The 10,000-nt window shown below is 36.1% G+C and overlaps 1 long non-coding RNA gene across 1 annotated transcript in view; it reads left to right on the top strand.

The window, feature by feature from the left end:
- The first annotated feature begins 4,143 nt into the window (after positions 1 to 4,143).
- LOC118762740 overlaps positions 4,144 to 10,000 on the top strand; it is an 8,302-nt gene continuing 2,445 nt past the window's right edge. The window contains exon 1 of the long non-coding RNA XR_004998491.1: positions 4,144 to 4,154. This is a non-coding gene — a long non-coding RNA (uncharacterized LOC118762740). The remainder of the gene's footprint in view (positions 4,155 to 10,000) is intronic.

Below are 10,000 nucleotides of genomic sequence, written 5' to 3'. Positions count from 1 at the left end.
GATAAAACTTCTCGTGAAATAACATTGTATACTTGCACTAGCGTCTCTCTCTCTCTCTCTCTCTCTCTCTCTCTCTCTCTCTCTCTCTCTCTCTCTCTCTCTCTCTCTCCCTCTCTCCTCTCTCTCTCTCTCTCTCTCTCTCTCTGTCTCTCTCTCTCTCTTTCAATCAATCATTTTTAGCTGCTGAGGATAATTAGTAACAGCCTTTGTGTCGGATCTGGCAACTTCACCAGGCATTTTCATGTTGCGCAAATTTTTAAGCTTTCAAACCAGCCTTTATTATCCTGAAAAAGTTTTCCGTTAGAAATTTCATCATTTTCGATATACAAACTTTTGACTTTTTTAACTACCATCTTGCTGATCAGTACATTGCATCGAGCCTAGTCCTCGATTCATACACCCACAAGCTCAAGTCCTATTTTAAACTTCTCATCAGATCTATGGGAAAATAAACTTCGAGCAGTTGACAGAAAACCTTCTTAAGCACTTGATTTCATTTTCTCACTATTTTCAAGCATTTACTGTAGACGTTGCAAGATGTTCTGGCAATGTGACTAATTTCTTCTCCTGTATCAAGCCTTTTTAATTCATCAAGTTCCATATCCAGTATAATCTCTTCACGATTCCTTTTCACACTACTGCCTTCAGTTCTACACGATGGCTTCTTACTAACCATCTTGAATTGTAGATAAACCCGACAAAGGTGTTGATCAACAATGACCTGCAATAAATATGTAGTAAAAAACAGCTTCAGGAAAGAACTGTTTTGTGAGAGCAAAAAAACTGTTGTCTTATTCTTATGGATGTAAAAATTGAAATGAAAAGATGAAAGTGTAACGGGATGAGGTTACAATGAGGTGTTTTCTTTAATGTACGGCAAAGCCTGTTTTGCTTCGTGCCACAAAACCGCCATGACGGGTAAGGTTTTCATTTAGAGGAGCATCGTTTTGCCAGCGTGCCTTCATGCTTGCATGAAGTTGGTCCCGATGATGAGGTCGACTTTGCACAAATCTTTGAACTGAGAAGCTGGAATGGCGCCAAGCCCTGCGTTCTGATGTTTTGTTTTCCCAAGAAGAAAAGGGAATGTTACATCGCTTCAGATTGTTTTTTTCGTTTGTCTTTGAAGCGCAAGAATAGCCTTCCAATAAATTTTCCTGTTGGGAATTGGCCAAAGAAAAGTTGCTGTGGAATTCTGATATCAATCATACATGAGCGATAAGATGTATTTTGATGAGGGTGGCTTTAATACCTGATATGTTGCATTTTGTTACAAATATGGTCACTCAGTTTTGTGTTGGGTACAGTACGCAAGCGTCAAGCTGGTTGATTTGCTTTCGGTACAGGGTCCAGGATTCAGTACCACAAAGCAATGGTATCAAAACTACCGACTTGTATACATCGACTTTCACCTTCAGTGATACGTCGTGGGTATTCTAAAGCCTACGATGAAGCTTACCGAAGATGGAGCTAGCCTTCCTGATTCTGAACTCAATGGAACCAAGATAAGTGACGGAGGAAACCGCTTTTAATGCTTTCCCATCAATATATCCAGTAGGAGCAACAGAGGGAGGATGGCCATGGATGGGCTGATGGACAAGCTCAGTTTTCTTGATGCTGATCGTCAGGCCAAAAGCCTTCGATGCACGCTAGAGGTTGTTTAGAATCCATTTATGTCGTCAACAGAGGGTGCTACAAGTGCACAATCGTCTGCGAAGAGCAAATTTCGAACTGTTCGCTCTAAAGTTTTAGTTTTTGTTTTGTTTTGTTTTGTTTTGAAGCACCGTTGATTGAACAAGCCGCCAACGGTTTTGTACTCAAACTTTACTTCTTCAACACCCTCGAAAGCTGTTTCCACGATGACGGAGAAATACAAAGCAAATAAGTACTGTGCAAGAACATAGCTTTATTTTGTCCCATTCGAAATTGTGTATGAATCGGACACTTCCCCGCTAGATATAACAGAAGCCACCATCCCTTGATGGAAAGAAATGATGACGTTGAGCATCTTTTCGGGAACACCTAGCTTTTTAAGGACAACCCAAAGAGCATCCCTAGATACGGTGTCAAGAGCTTTAGTTAGATCTACAAAAGTAACAAAAAGTTTTCGGTTGTGCTCACGAGCGTTTTCCTGCAGTTACCTTAGGCTGAAAATCATATCCTCTGTGACTCTACCAGCCCGAAATCTATACTGACATTCGGGCAAGGGCATTATTTAGTTTGTTTAAGATAACCCTTCCAATGATCTTCCCGGCAACACACAAAAGGGAGATATCTCTATGATTGTCACATTCACATTTGTTGCCTTTCTGCTTATAAAGATGGACGATAGAAGCGGCCTTAAACTCATGCGGGACTGATCCCGATTCCCAGATTAAGAAGAAGGGTTCACATAATCTGTTCAGCAGGAGATTGCTATCACATTTATAAATCTGGGCTGCTGGTATATGTATATATATATATGTGGGTGTGTGTATATATATATATATATATATATATATATATATATATATATATATATATATATTATATATATATATATACATACATATATATATGTGTGTGTGTATGTATATATATATATATATATATATATTCACCTTGGTGAATGAAAAAAGCACCTCCTTCTAGGCGTTATTAACATATATGTACGTGTGTGTGCATGTGTGTGTATGCGTGTGTGTCTGTGTGTATAATAAACATATATATATACACACGTATGCGCATGCAGGCGTACATTTGTTAGTGTATATGTTGAGTATATGAGTACGCGAGTATGTGAGCCTGGGTACGTGCGTGATTATTTAGTAAACATAAATACGTAGACAGACATAGTAAAGATGATTGCCAGAGAAACAGAGAAGAAACTATTTCCAAATGTTCAGAGAAGTCAACGTGTTTTACTTCGTTAATTAGAATTTTTTTTTTTTTGGCCTTTTCCTTTTTTTCTTTCTTTTTCTTTCCTTTTTTTTTATTTTTCTATATTTTTTTTAGCTTAACTTTCTGTGGAATATTGTGTCAGGCTTTCTAAAAACATTGTAAATGTGATGCTTTACCAAATTAAAGAATTTACTCTCAGCGTAGATCAGCTACCTACTCCACCACCACCACCACCACCACCAACTGCCCACCCACCCAATCTATTACTCCACAAACCACCATCTCAACCCCGTCTCCCCACCCACTCCCACATCCTTTATTTCGGTTCCTTTATGCTGTCGATCTTTTGTTCTTTTGGTTTTTTTTTTTTCGTTCTTTGTTGTTTGCCTGCTTTCTGGCTTTTCTGATATATCTCTGAGTGTGTGTGTATGTATATATATATGTATATGTATATATATATATATATATAATATATATATATATATATATATATATATATATTATATATATATATATGAAAATACGTCAGTGTGTGTAAAGGCATATGTATATTATATATATATATATAATGTATATATTATGTGTGTGTATATATGTGTGTGTGTGTGTTTACTCACATTTTGGTGGGTGGAAAGCCTAAATATGTGAGTGTTTAAGTATACGCATCTCTTAGTGTGCTTGTGTCTATGTGCATGTGTGCGTGCCCGCACGTGAGTGTGTGTGTGTGTGTGTGTGTGTGTGTGTGTGTGTGTGTGCGTGTGTGTGTGTGTGCGTGCGTGCATGAATGTCAGTTTGTGTTTACGACCAGATAGTCTTTTGACTTTTCTCTAAACCGTAATTTGATAGCGTTTCTGACAAACTTGAGTTTTAATTAGAAATGCTGCTTTTTTTTATTATTATTTTTAAATGCAAGAAAGAAAGAAAGAAAGAAAGAAAGAAAGAAAGAAAGAAAGAAAGAAAGAAAGAAAGGCTAAAATTTATTAAAAAAGTATAAATAAGAAACAGAAAATCGAGGTCTTTTCAAAGAAGAGAAATTCGGTTTTGAAATATAAGAGTGTGTCAAAGATAACGCTTACATGTACTCGAGAAAAAAGATGCGCAGTTTGATATAGCCACCATATGAACTCTGTGTGTGTATGTTTGTGTGTGTGTGTGTGTGCGTGTGTGTGTATGTGTGTGCCTGTGAGTGTGTGTATGTGTACTTTTTGGTGTATGTGTTTGTGTCACGTACGTTCCATAACCTATATAAATATGTTTGTGTGTGTGCGTGTGTTCTTGTACGAAGATTCATTAACCTATATACATAGATGTGTGTGTGTGTGCTTGTGTATATAGAAGTGCATATACGGGTAAATGTGTATATGTGTTTGTCTGTCAATCTACCAATAGATAGATAGATAGTTAGATAGATAGATAGATAGATAGATAGATAGATAGATAGATAGATAGATAGATAGATAGATAGATAGATAGATATGCGTCTGGCGGCTGCTGCTGGGAGAAATTTTCGTCCCTCTCTGATATTTATAGTGATTTTAACACAAGACCATAAGAGATGCTATCTCACGGAAAATATTTCAGTAACTGGTCCATCGATAGTGTGTAAACATTAATCATACTATATATATGGATGTGCGTAAGTGTGAGAATATATGTGGTGTATGTGTGCAGGTGTATATTGTCTAAAAATTCGTAAGTCAGAAAAAATGTCCACTTGTATATTTGTCATTAGAGTGGGTACATTAATCGAAGTGTGCAGTTTTGCGGCCGATCTTACCAATCAGTTTTGCGCTAGGAGTTCAACAGAGAGTTAGATAATAGCCCGGTTATGTAACCCTGCACTCTTCAGAGATGGCAGTCATGTAAGAAAATATGGCGGCTGCTCTCTATTGTTGGAGGTGAAACGACACATCCGGCTTAAGGTTGCTGTGCAAAAGACGACGAAACAAACCGAGCAAAGGCTAAGTTTAAAGTTATGTCCCTTGACACCAATAAACCACCTCTGGAGGAGTCTTTTTCTGTCATGTGATCTCCTTGATCATCGTCAACCACCGAGCTGGTAGGATCGTTAGCCCGCCGGGCAAAATATTAGCGGTATTTTGCACGTCTTTACGTTCTGAGTTCAAATTCCGCCGAATTCGAACTTGCCTTCCATTCTTTCGGGATCAATGAAATAAGTACTAGTTACACACTGGGGTCGGTGTAATCGACTAGCCCCTTCTTCTAAAATATCAGGCCTTGTGCCTATAGCGGAAAGGATTGTTACCTTAACAAAGAAAAACAAAATCTTGCAAAATAAAATGGTTTTTCTATACTTTTTTTGAAGAACAGTCTTGTGTTGAAATGACATATTAAAATTGACCAAAATATGATTATTAATACCCGCACAATCGGTGAGCTTGTGCGTACGCATGTATATATGTATGTGTATACACGTGTTTTATATATATATTAATATATATATATATATAGACACTGTGTACGTGCGTGTATGTATCTGTGTTGAAGAACGCTAAAGCCAGGCTGGTATAGATATTCACGGACCCAAATGAGAACTTAAATTCCAAATCCTTCAGCGAGGCTGGTACCTTCGGTGTAGAAAGTTGGCTAGAAGAATAATCCTCGTCGAGCAATTATAGAACTAGAAAGGCAGATAAAAACAAATAAGATTATGAGTATGTTTACATGCAATACAAAATATAGAGTACAGAATAAAGTATACAAAATAGGCAAAAGAAGTTATGTAAAAGTCTTATATTGACAGCTGTTTCAGGTTAACCGTGGCTTATACCGTATCTACGTTCATTATATGATAAAGATCCACAATGTCGTAGGTGTACGGAATAATACAAGTTTCTATGGATTCAATAGATAACCAGATTATCTTCATCGAAAAAATGTGGTTAAAAGCGTATTTCAAAATAGTTTTTACAGGGAATAGAATACAGGGACGTGGTAAAGAAAAAACTAGAAGGAAATATGGAAAGAAAGAGAGGGGAAGGTAATTAAAAAGGAATTAGTACCATGAAAGAATCAGCTTGCAATAACCAGAGAAAAGAGAGATAAGGAAAATTATAACGGAAGGAAGTGACCAAGATAACAAGGTGGTCTGTCAAAGTGTAGAAAATCGGGAAAAACGCGCAGCGGTAGGTGGTAAATATCAATAGCACAGATAAGTGGATGCTAAAGAAAAGCAGATGAAGGTTACACGAACAATGGCGCTATCGTACAAGAATACAAGTCAGTAGAGAGGGGGGAGATGTATGGTGCACTGGTAAGAGAGAGAGGAGTGGGAGAAGCGTGTGAGGATTACGATAGAGTATTATTGTCGACGAGAAGTCAGATCCCCTCTAAATGTATCTATTCAGCTCCACAACTGAAAAGAAACTGTGACTATTACATATCATAACTATAGGCGCAGGAGTGGTTGTGTGGTAAGTAGCTTGCTTACCAACCACATGGTCATGGGTTCAGTCCCACTGCGTGACACGTTGTGCAAGTGTCTTCTACTATAGCCTCGGGCCGACCAAAGCCTTGTGAGTGGATTTGGTAGACGGAAACTGAAAGAATCCCGTCGTATATGTCTATATGTGTGTGTAAGTGTGTGTGTGTGTGTGTGTGTGTGTGTGTGTGTGCTTGTGTGTATCCTTGTGTGTCTGTGTTTGTCCCCCCCCCCCAACATCGCTTGACAACCGATGTTGTTAGGAGCAAAAATTAAAACTAAAAAGGAAAAGAAGGAAGTTTTCCGTGAATGGGAGTTCTTCCACAAACTATGGACCAGCGTATGCTCTCAGCCTTAAAGTGGTATATGTGGGTGGGAAGAGAGGTAGGTTGTTTTGTGACACTATTTGAGAAGTTCAAATATGCAAGTTGACGTCGCTAAAACCAATCTTGAAATCAAAGTAAACCCCACTCCGCCAGTGTTTATTTACTTTGGTGATAAGATTGAATTTAAACGATGTTAACTAATACTAGACTATCCTTTTATGTTTTATCTTTTACTTGTTTCAGTCATTAGACTGCGGCCATGCTGGGACATCGCCTTGAAGAATTTATAGTCGGATGAATCGATCCAGTACTTTTTTTAAAGCCTGGTACTTATTCTGTTGATCTCTTTTGCCGAACCGCTAAGTTACGGATACATAGATACATCAACACCAGTTGTCAAGCGGTGGAGGGGAAAACACACACACACACACACACACACACACACACACACACACACACGCGCGCGCGCACGCACACACACATATATATATATATATATAAGCGAGAAAGAAGCAACAAGAATGGATAGGTTTTTAGTACAATCGTTTCATACAAGGACAGGCTTTATTAAAAGTTGTAAAAATTACAGCATATAAACGTGTCCCGTACTCATCAGCTAAAATACATGTGAGTTCTCTAGACATCCTAGTGGTTGAGGCTATACTCATGAAGTAATGTAGATAATTAAGTAACATAAACAGATTTCCAAAGTTCATTAAAGTTCTTTAAAGATGATGTACAGTCTTATCACAGAATTTTTAAAAGTTCTAATAGCATCACAGAGAAGGTGACCTAATCCATAGAGCACATATGAATTCCAGAGATATGATGAGGGATTACATACTCACAGAAGACAAATTTATCCATTGTTAATCACAACGAGGCGGGTCTCAATCCTGCTTATTAGCATTACAGAGAGGGTGAATTAATCCTTTGTATAGATGCACAATTTCCAATGGTGTAGATGTAAGTTCCAGAGAAATGAAGAGGAATTTCATATTCACAGGCGATAAATTTATCAATGGTTGAACACAATGAGGTAGGTATCAATTCTTGTTATATGATTAGGTATTTGCCACATTAATCACATTACTGCTATTTACAAGAGGCTGTAGCTATTTAACTTTTAAAGGCTGAAGGGCTTTCTAGAGAGGCCAAGAATAAATACAATAACTCCGGTGAGATGAATAGTAGTAATTCTACGAACCCTAAATTTAATAAAAAAGATATATTATGGCTGAATATCCCTTTCAACTGGCGATACAATCGGATATACAGAACAATTCAAAGTAATTCTGGAAAAAAATTTCCCTATCTCTCATAGATATCATAGAATTATATCTAGGAAAACAGTTAGGATTTCTTATTCAACCCTCCCAAATATGTCCACTTTAATAGCTAAGATTAATAATAAAAACATTAAACTAGCCAGGAAAGATAGAAATAAAAATAAAAATAATATATCAGCATGAATACCAATAGCAATTATAATATACTACCAACAATAAAAACAACAATAGTACTATCAAACATAGGTGAAATTAGTAACCACAGAATGACTAATAACATTAACATTAATAGTAATAATAACAATGCCGATATTAATAGAAGTAATAATGTTAATAATAGAAGTAATAGATATAAGGCTAATGGAGAAAATAAGGAGAATGAAAATATCAGTGATATATATAACAGCAATATGCAGTCGGAAAAAAAGACTAACAATAATAGTAACATTACCAATAATATAAGAAATCATGGTAGGACTTTAAACCTAAATGATGAAGCTGAAGGATCATAAATAATAGCAATACTTTAGATATCAGCACCAACTATAGAAATGATAATCAAAATAATAGGAAACTAAGACATCTACCCAAGAATAATCCAAAGCCTGAAGTTGCTCCTCCTGTGTGTAAGCGTAGAATAAAATCAAATGCCCGCACCTGGTCTATGTGGGGAAAATAATGTAATCTATAAATGTACCATATCCACGGAGAATAACAAATATCTTTACGTTGGATGTACAATTAATTTTCTAGCCAGAGTTAGAAATCACATCTCGTCTTTTAACTTACGTCATAAAGCTGGTACCACCACACACTTTCAAACAAAATCTGGGAACTCAAAATAATAATAAAATTATAACCTTAATTGGGAAATAGTTAGGAGAGCAATTCCGTATAAAAATAGTAGGGTTGGTTGCCAACTATGCTCCATGGAGACGTATGAAATTCTAAAGCATAGAAAACATAGAAACTTATTGAATAATCATATCGAACTAGGTCAAGTTTGTGTCCACGCTAAATTGAAGACTTTAAAATATTTTAAATGATTAGAATATCCGTAACTAGATAGATAGATATAACTTGATTTCTACTAGTATAGCACTGCTTTAAGTAGATAACTAAGAGTTCTCACACTACAGTTATCTTTTTCATTATATCTGCATCAGTTTTTTGAGAACAGGGAAATGAATAGTACTTATACGCTGCTTAATTGAGGCTTTATCTAATTTCAAACTCATAATCTTTTAATTCTTAATTTTAAATCTTAATTGTAATTTTTAATTTTAATTCCTAACTTAATCTAATTTAAGTAGCATAACTCTATAAAATAAAATGAGATACTATAGCCCCATAATTCTATTTCAAAATTAAATAAATAAGGCTACCCCCTCGGTGATAATATGATTATCTTCATTATGATAGACAATCCCCTAACACCTTGTAAATGATCTTCTAAGATTTGACCTGTAGTCCGTCAATGTATGAATAATAACGGCAACTCCTTAAGGCAATAAAATGAATAAATTAAATAAGTAAGTTTTATTGACTTTTTGATAAGATTATACTTAGATTTTCCTAATGTATTTTCTTTTGATTTTAGCATCTGACCCCTAAACCCCTGACTGTGTTATCTCTTTAGATTCTCTTTAAATTCATAGCTGATTTCAACAGCAATAAATTAGCTGTTTTACTGGCCAAAGAATAATATTCTCCTCTAGTTCCTAGATGCCTGTAAATTAAAACCAGACTTGCCGTCTACTAATTCTTCTGGATAACTAGAACCCTCTTTTTTATTTTTATTTTTTCCTTCTTTCCCTATTTCTTTCTTTTTTCTCTTTTTCTGTTTCTTCTCTTATTCTCTTTTCCTTTTCTCTTCTCTTTTAGTCCCCTTCCCCCCCCTTTTTTGCTCCCTCCTCCCTTATTTTCTCTCTTTTCTTCTATTCCCTTCCCTTTCTATTCTTGGCCTCTCTAGAAAGCCCTTCAGCCTTTAAAAGTTAAATAGCTACAGCCTCTTGTAAATAGCAGTAATGTGATTAATGTGGCAAATACCTAATCATATAACAAGA

Source organism: Octopus sinensis, linkage group LG3, assembly GCF_006345805.1.
Source record: "Octopus sinensis linkage group LG3, ASM634580v1, whole genome shotgun sequence".
In the NCBI taxonomy this organism is placed as follows: Eukaryota; Metazoa; Mollusca; class Cephalopoda; order Octopoda; family Octopodidae; genus Octopus; species Octopus sinensis.
Note: the sequence above shows the minus strand (reverse complement) of the source record. Positions and strands in the feature narration are given on the sequence as shown.